The sequence below is a fragment of the Mixophyes fleayi genome, chromosome 10 (genome assembly GCF_038048845.1).
Source record: "Mixophyes fleayi isolate aMixFle1 chromosome 10, aMixFle1.hap1, whole genome shotgun sequence".
NCBI classification, from domain to species: domain Eukaryota; kingdom Metazoa; phylum Chordata; class Amphibia; order Anura; family Limnodynastidae; genus Mixophyes; species Mixophyes fleayi.
Genome location: NC_134411.1, coordinates 15,993,406 through 16,009,441, shown reverse-complemented (window position 1 = coordinate 16,009,441; position 16,036 = coordinate 15,993,406). Strand labels below are relative to the sequence as shown.

Below are 16,036 nucleotides of genomic sequence, written 5' to 3'. Positions count from 1 at the left end.
TGCAAACATTTAGTGAACTCTATCACTCTAATATCAGCATAAGTCATGTTATTAACCAGCTATATCAGATATGAATTTGTGTCTGTGATGGTGCACCATCATGGTAGAGGTAGTTCAAAAATATATTTCAACTGAAAGTAGTATAAATGATCATCAAGCAAAGGCTCAGTTACGAGTGGATTTATATCCAGTCCCTGTGATAACGATGAGAATCTAAATAGGTAAAATGCATTTACTTCAAAGCTAGATAACTCACTACATTTCAATTTAACATCAGTCTAAAAGGAGTTTCTCCAAAAAATGTTCGAAAAAGACGCAGTCTAAAAAATAAGAAGGACGAGGTGGCCGAGTAGTTAAGGCGATGGACTGCTAATCCATTGTGCTCTGCACGCATGGGTTCGAATCCCATCCTCGTCGTCCTGAGTTACCTGCAAATTTTATTCAAAACGGCCCCAACGGACTAAAAAAGAAGAATATGTTCAAACAAATCAAATCCAATCAAAATCCAAATCTACTCAAAATTGATAGAAGTGAAAACAGTATTTAACCTCCAAGATTATTCAAGTAACATAAAGATTTCCTTTGTAGAAATACAATTCTTGTCACTATTTTGTAGGTCCCATGGAACTGAAAACTACATTTTTCCCTGCATTCTACCTTGACCTTAAAAGTGATTGATTTCTAATTAATCCTGAGAAAGTAACTTTCTAATACACATTTTTCAGCAGCTATTATACCAGTGCCTTATGTCTGAAATCTTCTTGGGATTAAAGAACCAGACTTTTCCTTGAAAACCGATTGTTTTGAAGTGATATACTGCACATCTATTGGGCAGTACAAGGTGTGTTGCAAATCCACCCTTCACAGGTTAGTTACTGCTATCTAAATATGCTGTTGTATAATGATTTCAGAGTCAAAAAGCAAGAAGATGAACAAAGTTGCATCAGAATCTAGTCCATTAAGGAAGTGTAGTTGAAGACGGAATAACGGAAGTTGGCATGTCATATTCATGGATGACTGTCTTTTTTTCTTCTACAATGGCAGCAAACATCAAATTGTGATGTTGAAAGACACAAATAAAGGATCTGCTGAGATTCAAACTCAACTCCTGTTATTTATTGTCAGTCTTTTCATTAAGGACACTCATGCAAACATTTAGTGAACTCTATCACTCTAATATCAGCATAAGTCATGTTATTAACCAGCTATATCAGATATGAATTTGTGTCTGTGATGGTGCACCATCATGGTAGAGGTAGTTCAAAAATATATTTCAACTGAAAGTAGTATAAATGATCATCAAGCAAAGGCTCAGTTACGAGTGGATTTATATCCAGTCCCTGTGATAACGATGAGAATCTAAATAGGTAAAATGCATTCACTTCAAAGCTAGACAACTCACTACATTTCAATTTAACATCAGTCTAAAAGGAGTTTCTCCAAAAAATGTTGGGAAAAAACGCAGTGTAAATAATAAGTAGGATGTGGTGGCCGAGTGGTTAAAGCGATGGATTGCTAATCCATTGTGCTCTGCACGCATGGGTTCAAATCCCATCCTCGTTGTCCTGAGTTACCTGCAAATTTTATTCAAAACGGCCCCAAGGGACTAAAAAAGAAGAATATGTTCAAACAAATCAAATCCAATCAAAATCCAAATCTACTCAAAATTGATAGAAGTGAAAACAGTATTTAACCTCCAAGATTATTCAAGTAACATAAAGATTTCCTTTGTAGAAATACAATTCTTGTCACTATTTTGTAGGTCCCATGGAACTGAAAACTACATTTTTCCCTGCATTCTACCTTGACCTTAAAAGTGATTGATTTCTAATTAATCCTGAGAAAGTAACTTTCTAATACACATTTTTCAGCAGCTATTATACCAGTGCCTTATGTCTGAAATCTTCTTGGGATTAAAGAACCAGACTTTTCCTTGAAAACCGATTGTTTTGAAGTGATATACTGCACATCTATTGGGCAGTACAAGGTGTGTTGCAAATCCACCCTTCACAGGTTAGTTACTGCCATCTAAATATGCTGTTGTATAATGATTTCAGAGTCAAAAAGCAAGAAGATGAACAAAGTTGCATCAGAATCTAGTCCATTAAGGAAGTGTAGTTGAAGACGGAATAATGGAAGTTGGCATGTCCTATTCATGGATGACTGTCTTTTTTTCTTCTACAATGGCAGCAAACATCAAATTGTGATGTTGAAAGACACAAATAAAGGATCTGCTGAGATTCAAACTCAACTCCTGTTATTTATTGTCAGTCTTTTCATTAAGGACACTCATGCAAACATTTAGTGAACTCTATCACTCTAATATCAGCATAAGTCATGTTATTAACCAGCTATATCAGATATGAATTTGTGTCTGTGATGGTGCACCATCATGGTAGAGGTAGTTCAAAAATATATTTCAACTGAAAGTAGTATAAATGATCATCAAGCAAAGGCTCAGTTACGAGTGGATTTATATCCAGTCCCTGTAATAACGATGAGAATCTAAATAGGTAAAATGCATTTACTTCAAAGCTAGATAACTCACTACATTTCAATTTAACATCAGTCTAAAAGGAGTTTCTCCAAAAAATGTTCGAAAAAGACGCAGTCTAAAAAATAAGTAGGATGAGGTGGCCGAGTGGTTAAGGCGATGGACTGCTAATCCATTGTGCTCTGCACGCATGGGTTCGAATCCCATCCTCGTCGTCCTGAGTTACCTGCAAATTTTATTCAAAACGGCCCCAACGGGCTAAAAAAAGAAGAATATGTTCAAACAAATCAAATCCAGTCAAAATCCAATTCTACTCAAAATTGATAGAAGTGAAAACAGTATTTAACCTCCAAGATTACTCAAGTAACATAAAGATTTCCTTTGTAGAAATACAATTCTTGACACTATTTTGTAGGTCCCATGGAACTGAAAACTACATTTTTCCCTGCATTCTACCTTGACCTTAAAAGTGATTGATTTCTAATTGATCCTGAGAAAGTAACTTTCTAATACACATTTTTCAGCAGCTATTATACCAGTGCCTTATGTCTGGAATCTTCTTGGGATTAAAGAACCAGACTTTTCCTTGAAAACCACATGTTTTAAAGTGATATACTGCACATCTATTGGGCAGTACAAGGTGTGTTGCAAATCCACCCTTCACAGGTTAGTTACTGCCATCTAAATATGCTTTTGTATAATGATTTCAGAGTCAAAAAGCAAGAAGATGAACAAAGTTGCATCAGAATCTAGTCCATTAAGGAAGTGTAGTTGAAGACGGAATAATTGAAGTTGGCATGTCATATTCATGGATGACTGTCTTTTTTTCTTCTACAATGGCAGCAAAGATCAAATTGTGATGTTGAAAGACACAAATAAAGGATCTGCTGAGATTCAAACTCAACTCCTGTTCTTTATTGTCAGTCTTTTCATTAAGGACACTCATGCAAACATTTAGTGAACTCTATCACTCTAATATCAGCATAAGTCATGTTATTAACCAGCTATATCAGATATGAATTTGTGTCTGTGATGGTGCACCATCATGGTAGAGGTAGTTCAAAAATATATTTCAACTGAAAGTAGTATAAATGATCATCAAGCAAAGGCTCAGTTACGAGTGGATTTATATCCAGTCCCTGTGATAACGATGAGAATCTAAATAGGTAAAATGCATTTACTTCAAAGCTAGATAACTCACTACATTTCAATTTAACATCAGTCTAAAAGGAGTTTCTCCAAAAAATGTTCGAAAAAGACGCAGTCTAAAAAATAAGAAGGACGAGGTGGCCGAGTGGTTAAGGCGATGGACTGCTAATCCATTGTGCTCTGCACGCATGGGTTCGAATCCCATCCTCGTCGTCCTGAGTTACCTGCAAATTTTATTCAAAACGGCCCCAACGGGCTAAAAAAAGAAGAATATGTTCAAACAAATCAAATCCAGTCAAAATCCAATTCTACTCAAAATTGATAGAAGTGAAAACAGTATTTAACCTCCAAGATTACTCAAGTAACATAAAGATTTCCTTTGTAGAAATACAATTCTTGACACTATTTTGTAGGTCCCATGGAACTGAAAACTACATTTTTCCCTGCATTCTACCTTGACCTTAAAAGTGATTGATTTCTAATTGATCCTGAGAAAGTAACTTTCTAATACACATTTTTCAGCAGCTATTATACCAGTGCCTTATGTCTGGAATCTTCTTGGGATTAAAGAACCAGACTTTTCCTTGAAAACCACATGTTTTGAAGTGATATACTGCACATCTATTGGGCAGTACAAGGTGTGTTGCAAATCCACCCTTCACAGGTTAGTTACTGCCATCTAAATATGCTTTTGTATAATGATTTCAGAGTCAAAAAGCAAGAAGATGAACAAAGTTGCATCAGAATCTAGTCCATTAAGGAAGTGTAGTTGAAGACGGAATAATTGAAGTTGGCATGTCATATTCATGGATGACTGTCTTTTTTTCTTCTACAATGGCAGCAAAGATCAAATTGTGATGTTGAAAGACACAAATAAAGGATCTGCTGAGATTCAAACTCAACTCCTGTTCTTTATTGTCAGTCTTTTCATTAAGGACACTCATGCAAACATTTAGTGAACTCTATCACTCTAATATCAGCATAAGTCATGTTATTAACCAGCTATATCAGATATGAATTTGTGTCTGTGATGGTGCACCATCATGGTAGAGGTAGTTCAAAAATATATTTCAACTGAAAGTAGTATAAATGATCATCAAGCAAAGGCTCAGTTACGAGTGGATTTATATCCAGTCCCTGTGATAACGATGAGAATCTAAATAGGTAAAATGCATTTACTTCAAAGCTAGATAACTCACTACATTTCAATTTAACATCAGTCTAAAAGGAGTTTCTCCAAAAAATGTTCGAAAAAGACGCAGTCTAAAAAATAAGAAGGACGAGGTGGCCGAGTGGTTAAGGCGATGGACTGCTAATCCATTGTGCTCTGCACGCATGGGTTCGAATCCCATCCTCGTCGTCCTGAGTTACCTGCAAATTTTATTCAAAACGGCCCCAACGGGCTAAAAAAAGAAGAATATGTTCAAACAAATCAAATCCAGTCAAAATCCAATTCTACTCAAAATTGATAGAAGTGAAAACAGTATTTAACCTCCAAGATTACTCAAGTAACATAAAGATTTCCTTTGTAGAAATACAATTCTTGACACTATTTTGTAGGTCCCATGGAACTGAAAACTACATTTTTCCCTGCATTCTACCTTGACCTTAAAAGTGATTGATTTCTAATTGATCCTGAGAAAGTAACTTTCTAATACACATTTTTCAGCAGCTATTATACCAGTGCCTTATGTCTGGAATCTTCTTGGGATTAAATAACCAGACTTTTCCTTGAAAACCGATTGTTTTGAAGTGATATACTGCACATCTATTGGGCAGTACAAGGTGTGTTGGAAATCCACCCTTCACAGGTTAGTTACTGCCATCTTAATATGCTTTTGTATAATGATTTCAGAGTCAAAAAGCAAGAAGATGAACAAAGTTGCATCAGAATCTAGTCCATTAAGGAAGTGTAGTTGAAGACGGAATAATGGAAGTTGGCATGTCCTATTCATGGATGACTGTCTTTTTTTCTTCTACAATGGCAGCAAAGATCAAATTGTGATGTTGAAAGACACAAATAAAGGATCTGCTGAGATTCAAACTCAACTCCTGTTATTTATTGTCAGTCTTTTCATTAAGGACACTCATGCAAACATTTAGTGAACTCTATCACTCTAATATCAGCATAAGTCATGTTACCAGCTATATCAGATATGAATTTGTGTCTGTGATGGTGCACCATCATGGTAGAGGTAGTTCAAAAATATATTTCAACTGAAAGTAGTATAAATGATCATCAAGCAAAGGCTCAGTTACGAGTGGATTTATATCCAGTCCCTGTGATAACGATGAGAATCTAAATAGGTAAAATGCATTCACTTCAAAGCTAGATAACTCACTACATTTCAATTTAACATCAGTCTAAAAGGAGTTTCTCCAAAAAATGTTCGAAAAAGACGCAGTCTAAAAAATAAGTAGGACGAGGTGGCCGAGTGGTTAAGGCGATGGACTGCTAATCCATTGTGCTCTGCACGCATGGGTTCGAATCCCATCCTCGTCGTCCTGAGTTACCTGCAAATTTTATTCAAAACGGCCCCAACGGGCTAAAAAGGAAGAATATGTTCAAACAAATCAAATCCAATCAAAATCCAATTCTTCTCAAAATTGATAGAAGTGAAAACAGTATTTAACCTCCAAGATTACTCAAGTAACATAAAGATTTCCTTTGTAGAAATACAATTCTTGACACTATTTTGTAGGTCCCATGGAACTGAAAACTACATTTTTCCCTGCATTCTACCTTGACCTTAAAAGTGATTGATTTCTAATTGATCCTGAGAAAGTAACTTTCTAATACACATTTTTCAGCAGCTATTATACCAGTGCCTTATGTCTGGAATCTTCTTGGGATTAAAGAACCAGACTTTTCCTTGAAAACCGATTGTTTTGAAGTGATATACTGCCCATCTATTGGGCAGTACAAGGTGTGTTGCAAATCCACCCTTCACAGGTTAGTTACTGCCATCTAAATATGCTTTTTTATAATGATTTCAGAGTCAAAAAGCAAGAAGATGAACAAAGTTGCATCAGAATCTAGTCCATTAAGGAAGTGTAGTTGAAGACGGAATAATGGAAGTTGGCATGTCATATTCATGGATGACTGTCTTTTTTTCTTCTACAATGGCAGCAAACATCAAATTGTGATGTTGAAAGACACAAATAAAGGATCTGCTGAGATTCAAACTCAACTCCTGTTATTTATTGTCAGTCTTTTCATTAAGGACACTCATGCAAACATTTAGTGAACTCTATCACTCGAATATCAGCATAAGTCATATTATTAACCAGCTATATCAGATATGAATTTGTGTCTGTGATGGTGCACCATCATGGTAGAGGTAGTTCAAAAATATATTTCAACTGAAAGTAGTATAAATGATCATCAAGCAAAGGCTCAGTTACGAGTGGATTTATATCCAGTCCCTGTGATAACGATGAGAATCTAAATAGGTAAAATGCATTCACTTCAAAGCTAGACAACTCACTACATTTCCATTTAACATCAGTCTAAAAGGAGTTTCTCCAAAAAATGTTGGAAAAAAACGCTGTATAAAAAAAAAAAGTAGGACGAGGTGGCCGAGTGGTTAAGGCGATGGAATGCTAATCCATTGTGCTCTGCACGCATGGGTTTGAATCCCATCCTCGTCGTCCTGAGCTACCTGCAAATTTTATTCAAAACTGCCCCAGCGGGCTAAAGAAGAAGAATATGTTCAAACAGTTCAAATCCAGTCAAAATCTAATTCTACTCAAAAATGATAGAAGTGAGAACAGTATTTAACCTCCAAGATTACTCAAGTAACATAAAGATTTCCTTTGTAGAAATACAATTCTTGACACTATTTTGTAGGTCCCATGGAACTGAAAACTACATTTTTCCCTGCATTCTACCTTGACCTTAAAAGTGATTGATTTCTAATTGATCCTGAGAAAGTAACTTTCTAATACACATTTTTCAGCAGCTATTATACCAGTGCCTTATGTCTGGAATCTTCTTGGGAATAAAGAACCAGACTTTTCCTTGAAAACCGATTGTTTTGAAGTGATATACTGCACATCTATTGGGCAGTACAAGGTGTGTTGGAAATCCACCCTTCACAGGTTAGTTACTGCCATCTAAATATGCTTTTGTATAATGATTTCAGAGTCAAAAAGCAAGAAGATGAACAAAGTTGCATCAGAATCTAGTCCATTAAGGAAGTGTAGTTGGAGACGGAATAACGGAAGTTGGCATGTCATATTCATGGATGACTGTCTTTTTTTCTTCTACAATGGCAGCAAACATCAAATTGTGATGTTGAAAGACACAAATAAAGGATCTGCTGAGATTCAAACTCAACTCCTGTTATTTATTGTCAGTCTTTTCATTAAGGACACTCATGCAAACATTTAGTGAACTCTATCACTCTAATATCAGCATAAGTCATGTTATTAACCAGCTATATCAGATATGAATTTGTGTCTGTGATGGTGCACCATCATGGTAGAGGTAGTTCAAAAATATATTTCAACTGAAAGTAGTATAAATGATCATCAAGCAAAGGCTCAGTTACGAGTGGATTTATATCCAGTCCCTGTGATAACGATGAGAATCTAAATAGGTAAAATGCATTCACTTCAAAGCTAGACAACTCACTACATTTCAATTTAACATCAGTCTAAAAGGAGTTTCTCCAAAAAATGTTGGAAAAAAACGCTGTATAAAAAATAAATGGATGAGGTGGCCGAGTGGTTAAGGCGATGGACTGCTAATCCATTGTGCTCTGCATGCATGGGTTCGAATCCCATCCTCGTCGTCCTGAGTTACCTGCAAATTTTATTCAAAACGGCCCCAACGGGCTAAAAAGGAAGAATATGTTCAAACAAATCAAATCCAATCAAAATCCAATTCTACTCAAAATTGATAGAAGTGAAAACAGTATTTAACCTCCAAGATTACTCAAGTAACATAAAGATTTCCTTTGTAGAAATACAATTCTTGACACTATTTTGTAGGTCCCATGGAACTGAAAACTACATTTTTCCCTGCATTCTACCTTGACCTTAAAAGTGATTGATTTCTAATTGATCCTAAGAAAGTAACTTTCTAATACACATTTTTCAGCAGCTATTATACCAGTGCCTTATGTCTGGAATCTTCTTGGGATTAAAGAACCAGACTTTTCCTTGAAAACCGATTGTTTTGAAGTGATATACTGCACATCTATTGGGCAGTACAAGGTGTGTTGCAAATCCACCCTTCACAGGTTAGTTACTGCCATCTAAATATGCTTTTGTATAATGATTTCAGAGTCAAAAAGCAAGAAGATGAACAAAGTTGCATCAGAATCTAGTCCATTAAGGAAGTGTAGTTGAAGACGGAATAATGGAAATTGGCATGTCATATTCATGGATGACTGTCTTTTTTTCTTCTACAATGGCAGCAAACATCAAATTGTGATGTTGAAAGACACAAATAAAGGATCTGCTGAGATTCAAACTCAACTCCTGTTATTTATTGTCAGTCTTTTCATTAAGGACACTCATGCAAACATTTAGTGAACTCTATCACTCTAATATCAGCATAAGTCATGTTACCAGCTATATCAGATATCAATTTGTGTCTGTGATGGTGCACCATCATGGTAGAGGTAGTTCAAAAATATATTTCAACTGAAAGTAGTATAAATGATCATCAAGTAAAGGCTCAGTTACGAGTGGATTTATATCCAGTCCCTGTGATAACGATGAGAATCTAAATAGGTAAAATGCATTCACTTCAAAGCTAGACAACTCACTACATTTCAATTTAACATCAGTCTAAAAGGAGTTTCTCCAAAAAATGTTGGAAAAAAACGCTGTATAAAAAAATAGTAGGACGAGGTGGCCGAGTGGTTAAGGCGATGGACTGCTAATCCATTGTGCTCTGCACGCATGGGTTCGAATCCCATCCTCGTCGTCCTGAGTTACCTGCAAATTTTATTCAAAACGGCCCCAATGGGCTAAAAAAGAAGAATATGTTCGAAGAAATCAAATCCAATCAAAATCCAATTCTACTCAAAATTGATAGAAGTGAAAACAGTATTTATACCAGTGCCTTATGTCTGGAATCTTCTTGGGATTAAAGAACCAGACTTTTCCTTGAAAACCGATTGTTTTGAAGTGATATACTGCACATCTATTGGGCAGTACAAGGTGTGTTGCAAATCCACCCTTCACAGGTTAGTTACTACCATCTAAATATGCTTTTGTATATTGATTTCAGAGTCAAAAAGCAAGAAGATGAACAAAGTTGCATCAGAATCTAGTCCATTAAGGAAGTGTAGTTGAAGACGGAATAATGGAAGTTGGCATGTCATATTCATGGATGTCATATAAAAAAATAGTGGGACGAGGTGGCCGAGTGGTTAAGGCGATGGACTGCTAATCCATTGTGCTCTGCATGCATGGGTTCGAATCCCATCCTCGTCGTCCTGAGTTACCTGCAAATTTTATTCAAAACGGCCCCAACGGGCTAAAAAGGAAGAATATGTTCAAACAAATCAAATCCAATCAAAATCCAATTCTACTCAAAATTGATAGAAGTGAAAACAGTATTTAACCTCCAAGATTACTCAAGTAACATAAAGATTTCCTTTGTAGAAATACAATTCTTGACACTATTTTGTAGGTCCCATGGAACTGAAAACTACATTTTTCCCTGCATTCTACCTTGACCTTAAAAGTGATTGATTTCTAATTGATCCTAAGAAAGTAACTTTCTAATACACATTTTTCAGCAGCTATTATACCAGTGCCTTATGTCTGGAATCTTCTTGGGATTAAAGAACCAGACTTTTCCTTGAAAACCGATTGTTTTGAAGTGATATACTGCACATCTATTGGGCAGTACAAGGTGTGTTGCAAATCCACCCTTCACAGGTTAGTTACTGCCATCTAAATATGCTTTTGTATAATGATTTCAGAGTCAAAAAGCAAGAAGATGAACAAAGTTGCATCAGAATCTAGTCCATTAAGGAAGTGTAGTTGAAGACGGAATAATGGAAATTGGCATGTCATATTCATGGATGACTGTCTTTTTTTCTTCTACAATGGCAGCAAACATCAAATTGTGATGTTGAAAGACACAAATAAAGGATCTGCTGAGATTCAAACTCAACTCCTGTTATTTATTGTCAGTCTTTTCATTAAGGACACTCATGCAAACATTTAGTGAACTCTATCACTCTAATATCAGCATAAGTCATGTTACCAGCTATATCAGATATGAATTTGTGTCTGTGATGGTGCACCATCATGGTAGAGGTAGTTCAAAAATATATTTCAACTGAAAGTAGTATAAATGATCATCAAGTAAAGGCTCAGTTACGAGTGGATTTATATCCAGTCCCTGTGATAACGATGAGAATCTAAATAGGTAAAATGCATTCACTTCAAAGCTAGACAACTCACTACATTTCAATTTAACATCAGTCTAAAAGGAGTTTCTCCAAAAAATGTTGGAAAAAAACGCTGTATAAAAAAATAGTAGGACGAGGTGGCCGAGTGGTTAAGGCGATGGACTGCTAATCCATTGTGCTCTGCACGCATGGGTTCGAATCCCATCCTCGTCGTCCTGAGTTACCTGCAAATTTTATTCAAAACGGCCCCAATGGGCTAAAAAAGAAGAATATGTTCGAAGAAATCAAATCCAATCAAAATCCAATTCTACTCAAAATTGATAGAAGTGAAAACAGTATTTATACCAGTGCCTTATGTCTGGAATCTTCTTGGGATTAAAGAACCAGACTTTTCCTTGAAAACCGATTGTTTTGAAGTGATATACTGCACATCTATTGGGCAGTACAAGGTGTGTTGCAAATCCACCCTTCACAGGTTAGTTACTACCATCTAAATATGCTTTTGTATATTGATTTCAGAGTCAAAAAGCAAGAAGATGAACAAAGTTGCATCAGAATCTAGTCCATTAAGGAAGTGTAGTTGAAGACGGAATAATGGAAGTTGGCATGTCATATTCATGGATGTCATATAAAAAAATAGTGGGACGAGGTGGCCGAGTGGTTAAGGCGATGGACTGCTAATCCATTGTGCTCTGCACGCATGGGTTCGAATCCCATCCTCATCGTCCTGAGTTACCTGCAAATTTTATTCAAAACGGCCCCAACGGGCTAAAAAAGAAGAATATGTTCAAACAAATCAAATCCAATCAAAATCCAATTCTACTCAAAATTGATAGAAGTGAAAACAGTATTTAACCTCCAAGATTACTCAAGTAACATAAAGATTTCCTTTGTAGAAATACAATTCTTGACACTATTTTGTAGGTCCCATGGAACTGAAAACTACATTTTTCCCTGCATTCTACCTTGACCTTAAAAGTGATTGATTTCTAATTGATCCTGAGAAAGTAACTTTCTAATACACATTTTTCAGCAGCTATTATACCAGTGCCTTATGTCTGGAATCTTCTTGGGATTAAAGAACCAGACTTTTCCTTGAAAACCGATTGTTTTGAAGTGATATACTGCACATCTATTGGGCAGTACAAGGTGTGTTGCAAATCCACCCTTCACAGGTTAGTTACTGCCATCTAAATATGCTTTTGTATAATGATTTCAGAGTCAAAAAGCAAGAAGATGAACAAAGTTGCATCAGAATCTAGTCCATTAAGGAAGTGTAGTTGAAGACGGAATAATGGAAGTTGGCATGTCATATTCATGGATGACTGTCTTTTTTTCTTCTACAATGGCAGCAAACATCAAATTGTGATGTTGAAAGACACAAATAAAGGATCTGCTGAGATTCAAACTCAACTCCTGTTATTTATTGTCAGTCTTTTCATTAAGGACACTTATGCAAACATTTAGTGAACTCTATCACTCTAATATCAGCATAAGTCATGTTATTAACCAGCTATATCAGATATGAATTTGTGTCTGTGATGGTGCACCATCATGGTAGAGGTAGTTCAAAAATATATTTCAACTGAAAGTAGTATACATGATCATCAAGCAAAGGCTCAGTTACGAGTGGATTTATATCCAGTCCCTGTGATAACGATGAGAATCTAAATAGGTAAAATGCATTCACTTCAAAGCTAGATAACTCACTACATTTCAATTTAACATCAGTCTAAAAGGAGTTTCTCCAAAAAATGTTTGAAAAAAACGCTGTTTAAAAAAAAAGTAGGACGAGGTGGCCGAGTGGTTAAGGCGATGGACTGCTAATCCATTGTGCTCTGCACGCATGGATTTGAATCCCATCCTCGTCGTCCTAAGTTACCTGCAAATTTTATTCAAAACGGCCCCAATGGGCTAAAAAAGAAGAATATGTTCAAACAAATCAAATCCAGTCAAAATCTAATTCTACTCAAAAATGATAGAAGTGAAAACAGTATTTAACCTCCAAGATTACTCAAGTAACATAAAGATTTCCTTTGTAGAAATACAATTCTTGACACTATTTTGTAGGTCCCATGGAACTGAAAACTACATTTTTCCCTGCATTCTACCTTGACCTTAAAAGTGATTGATTTCTAATTGATCCTGAGAAAGTAACTTTCTAATACACATTTTTCAGCAGCTATTATACCAGTGCCTTATGTCTGGAATCTTCTTGGGATTAAAGAACCAGACTTTTCCTTGAAAACCGATTGTTTTGAAGTGATATACTGCACATCTATTGGGCAGTACAAGGTGTGTTGTAAATCCACCCTTCACAGGTTAGTTAATGCCATCTAAATATGCTTTTGTATAATGATTTCAGAGTCAAAAAGCAAGAAGATGAACAAAGTTGCATCAGAATCTAGTCCATTAAGGAAGTGTAGTTGAAGACGGAATAACGGAAGTTGGCATGTCATATTCATGGATGACTGTTCTTTTCTTCTACAATGGCAGCAAACATCAAATTGTCATGTTGAAAGACACAAATAAAGGATCTTCTGAGATTCAAACTCAACTCTTGTTATTTATTGTCAGTCTTTTCATTAAGGACACTTATGCAAACATTTAGTGAACTCTATCACTCTAATATCAGCATAATTAATTTTTTTTAAAATTATTTTTTTGTATTTTTTTTTATAACTTTTTTTTAATTTTTTAAACACTTGGGAATATTGGGGAAATAACTATGCCCTTAGAAGCACAGAGCACAGGACACAGCACCACTGGACTGAACAGGACACAGCACACAGGACCCAGCAGCACCACTGAACTCAAAATTGACAGAGCACAGCACACAGCACCACTGGACTGATACTGCAGAACACAGCACAGCACAGCACAGAACTAAACAGCACAGCACGAGATCTACCAGGACAGAGGACCACCTAACACACCCTCCCTCTACCCTGATCAATGCCCGAGTGAAGATGGCAGCGACTAGCGGGGAATTTATAGGATCCGAGTATCGCGAGATCCGACAGCGGGATTATGACTCCGAGCCTCGGTTTCAATTTTTCATTTGGCGCCAATACCCGGATCTGTCTCGGATCCGACTCGGATCGGCAACGTTCGGGTGGGCTCGGATTCAGGAAATCCGAGTGCACTCATCTCTTCTTTCTACCTTAACTCTAAAGTTATTGCTTTCTAAAATTCGTAGTGTACTGGGAAAAAAGGATCAAGAAAGAAATACTATCTATGGAAGGCACAACTCATATGTGTAGTCAGTAGTAATTGTAATGAGGATTAGTATATTCCCCAAAAAATTCTTAATGGTTTATATTGCTTATAGACATGAAATGAATGAAAAAAACACACATTAAAACAACTTTTTATTTGTATAAATTAAAATTGTATATATTAAAAGCAAAATATTAACACTTAGGGGTATATTTACTAAACGGCGGGTTTGAAAAAGTGGAGATGTTGCCTATAGCAACCAATCAGATTCTAGCTGTCATTTATTTAGTGCATTCTACAAAATGAAAGCTAGAATCTGATTGGTTGCTATAGGCAACATCTCCACTTCTTCAAACCCGCAGTTTAGTAAATCTAACCCTTAGGGGTGTAAATGAGTAGCTACAGATATATATTTATATGTAAATCTCAGGTAATCCTCTTTATAAGGCTCTTATTAGAAGTAATATTAATGGTATGATGCAAAATTTGTATAGCTAAATATAACAATGAATAATATTATCATACAAAATATACACTATATTTGATCAATCCAGCTTTTCTAATGCAAAGCACATTATTAAGTGTGACTTCTTAAAAGAATCTGCACGGACAAATGATTTGTGCTGTTCAGTACAGCTATAGCTGATTGTCTGGATCAGGTTACTTGCATCAAACAAATGCTTGCTGGTGTTACCAGGGCCTGATCAACCACTAGGCTGACCAGGCTGCAGCCTGGGGCGCTGGGTCCCGGGGGGCGCGGCGCTGCGGGTATTTTATTTTTTTTTCATTTTTTTTTTTTTTTCTTCATTCATTTTTTTTTTCGGGGTGGGGGGTCGCCACGGGGGGTCGCCGCGCGGAGGGGGGGGGTCGCCGCAGGGTGGTGGAGGGCTCGACGATCAAAAGCATTGGTGGTCAGTGGTTAGCAACACACAGCCAATCACCAGGCTGCCTGTTGCTGTGCAGTAGACAGGAAGCAGGACGTCTTCACTTCCTATCTGCTAATCTCAGGAGAGGAGCGACGCTTGCACAACTACAAGTAAGTGAAGGGGGAACTGCCCTTCATATCTATAGGGAGGGGGGAACTGCCCTGCATATCTATAGGGAGGGGGGGAACTGCCCTGCATATCTATAGGGAGGGGGGGGAACTGCCCTGCATATCTATAGGGAGGGGGGGAACTGCCCTGCATATCTATAGGGAGGGGGGGAACTGCCCTGCATATCTATAGGGAGGGGGGGGAACTGCCCTGCATATCTATAGGGAGGGGGGGGGGAACTGCCCTGCATACCTATAGGGAGGGGGGGAACTGCCCTGCATATCTATAGGGAGGGGGGGAACTGCCCTGCATATCTATAGGGAGGGGGGGGGAACTGCCCTGCATACCTATAGGGAGGGGGGGAACTGCCCTGCATATCTATAGGGAGGGGGGGAACTGCCCTGCATATCTATTGGGAGGGGGGGAACTGCCCTGCATATCTATAGGGAGGGGGGGGGGGGGACTGCCCTGCATATCTATAGGGAGGGGGGGAACTGCCCTGCATATCTATAGGGAGGGGGGGAACTGCCCTGCATATCTATAAGGAGGGGGGGAACTGCCCTGCATATCTATAGGGAGGGGGAGAACTGCCCTGCATATCTATAGGGAGGGGGAACTGCCCTGCATATCTATAGGAAGGGGGGGAACTACCCTGCATATCTATAGGGAGGGGGGGGGGAACTACCCTGAATATCTATAGGGAGGGGGGGAACTACACTGCATATCTATAGGGAGGGGGGGGAACTACCCTGCATATCTAT

At 37.4% G+C, this 16,036-nt stretch overlaps 13 non-coding genes across 13 annotated transcripts; all 13 read left to right on the top strand.

The window, feature by feature from the left end:
• Nucleotides 1-335: 335 nt before the first annotated feature.
• TRNAS-GCU (transfer RNA serine (anticodon GCU)) lies at nt 336-417 on the top strand. The gene has a single exon. It is a non-coding gene; the product is annotated as a tRNA-Ser (tRNA).
• Nucleotides 418-1,481: 1,064 nt separating this feature from the next.
• TRNAS-GCU (transfer RNA serine (anticodon GCU)) lies at nt 1,482-1,563 on the top strand. The gene has a single exon. It is a non-coding gene; the product is annotated as a tRNA-Ser (tRNA).
• A 1,064-nt stretch (nt 1,564-2,627) lies between these two features.
• Nucleotides 2,628-2,709, top strand: TRNAS-GCU (transfer RNA serine (anticodon GCU)). The gene has a single exon. It is a non-coding gene; the product is annotated as a tRNA-Ser (tRNA).
• Nucleotides 2,710-3,774: 1,065 nt separating this feature from the next.
• TRNAS-GCU (transfer RNA serine (anticodon GCU)) lies at nt 3,775-3,856 on the top strand. Its single transcript has one exon. It is a non-coding gene; the product is annotated as a tRNA-Ser (tRNA).
• A 1,065-nt stretch (nt 3,857-4,921) lies between these two features.
• Nucleotides 4,922-5,003, top strand: TRNAS-GCU (transfer RNA serine (anticodon GCU)). The gene has a single exon. It is a non-coding gene; the product is annotated as a tRNA-Ser (tRNA).
• A 1,061-nt stretch (nt 5,004-6,064) lies between these two features.
• On the top strand, nt 6,065-6,146 carry TRNAS-GCU (transfer RNA serine (anticodon GCU)). Its single transcript has one exon. It is a non-coding gene; the product is annotated as a tRNA-Ser (tRNA).
• Nucleotides 6,147-7,212: 1,066 nt separating this feature from the next.
• TRNAS-GCU (transfer RNA serine (anticodon GCU)) lies at nt 7,213-7,294 on the top strand. The gene has a single exon. It is a non-coding gene; the product is annotated as a tRNA-Ser (tRNA).
• A 1,063-nt stretch (nt 7,295-8,357) lies between these two features.
• TRNAS-GCU (transfer RNA serine (anticodon GCU)) lies at nt 8,358-8,439 on the top strand. The gene has a single exon. It is a non-coding gene; the product is annotated as a tRNA-Ser (tRNA).
• Nucleotides 8,440-9,499: 1,060 nt separating this feature from the next.
• Nucleotides 9,500-9,581, top strand: TRNAS-GCU (transfer RNA serine (anticodon GCU)). The gene has a single exon. It is a non-coding gene; the product is annotated as a tRNA-Ser (tRNA).
• A 430-nt stretch (nt 9,582-10,011) lies between these two features.
• On the top strand, nt 10,012-10,093 carry TRNAS-GCU (transfer RNA serine (anticodon GCU)). The gene has a single exon. It is a non-coding gene; the product is annotated as a tRNA-Ser (tRNA).
• A 1,060-nt stretch (nt 10,094-11,153) lies between these two features.
• On the top strand, nt 11,154-11,235 carry TRNAS-GCU (transfer RNA serine (anticodon GCU)). Its single transcript has one exon. It is a non-coding gene; the product is annotated as a tRNA-Ser (tRNA).
• A 430-nt stretch (nt 11,236-11,665) lies between these two features.
• TRNAS-GCU (transfer RNA serine (anticodon GCU)) lies at nt 11,666-11,747 on the top strand. Its single transcript has one exon. It is a non-coding gene; the product is annotated as a tRNA-Ser (tRNA).
• Nucleotides 11,748-12,811: 1,064 nt separating this feature from the next.
• TRNAS-GCU (transfer RNA serine (anticodon GCU)) lies at nt 12,812-12,893 on the top strand. Its single transcript has one exon. It is a non-coding gene; the product is annotated as a tRNA-Ser (tRNA).
• Nucleotides 12,894-16,036: the final 3,143 nt, after the last annotated feature.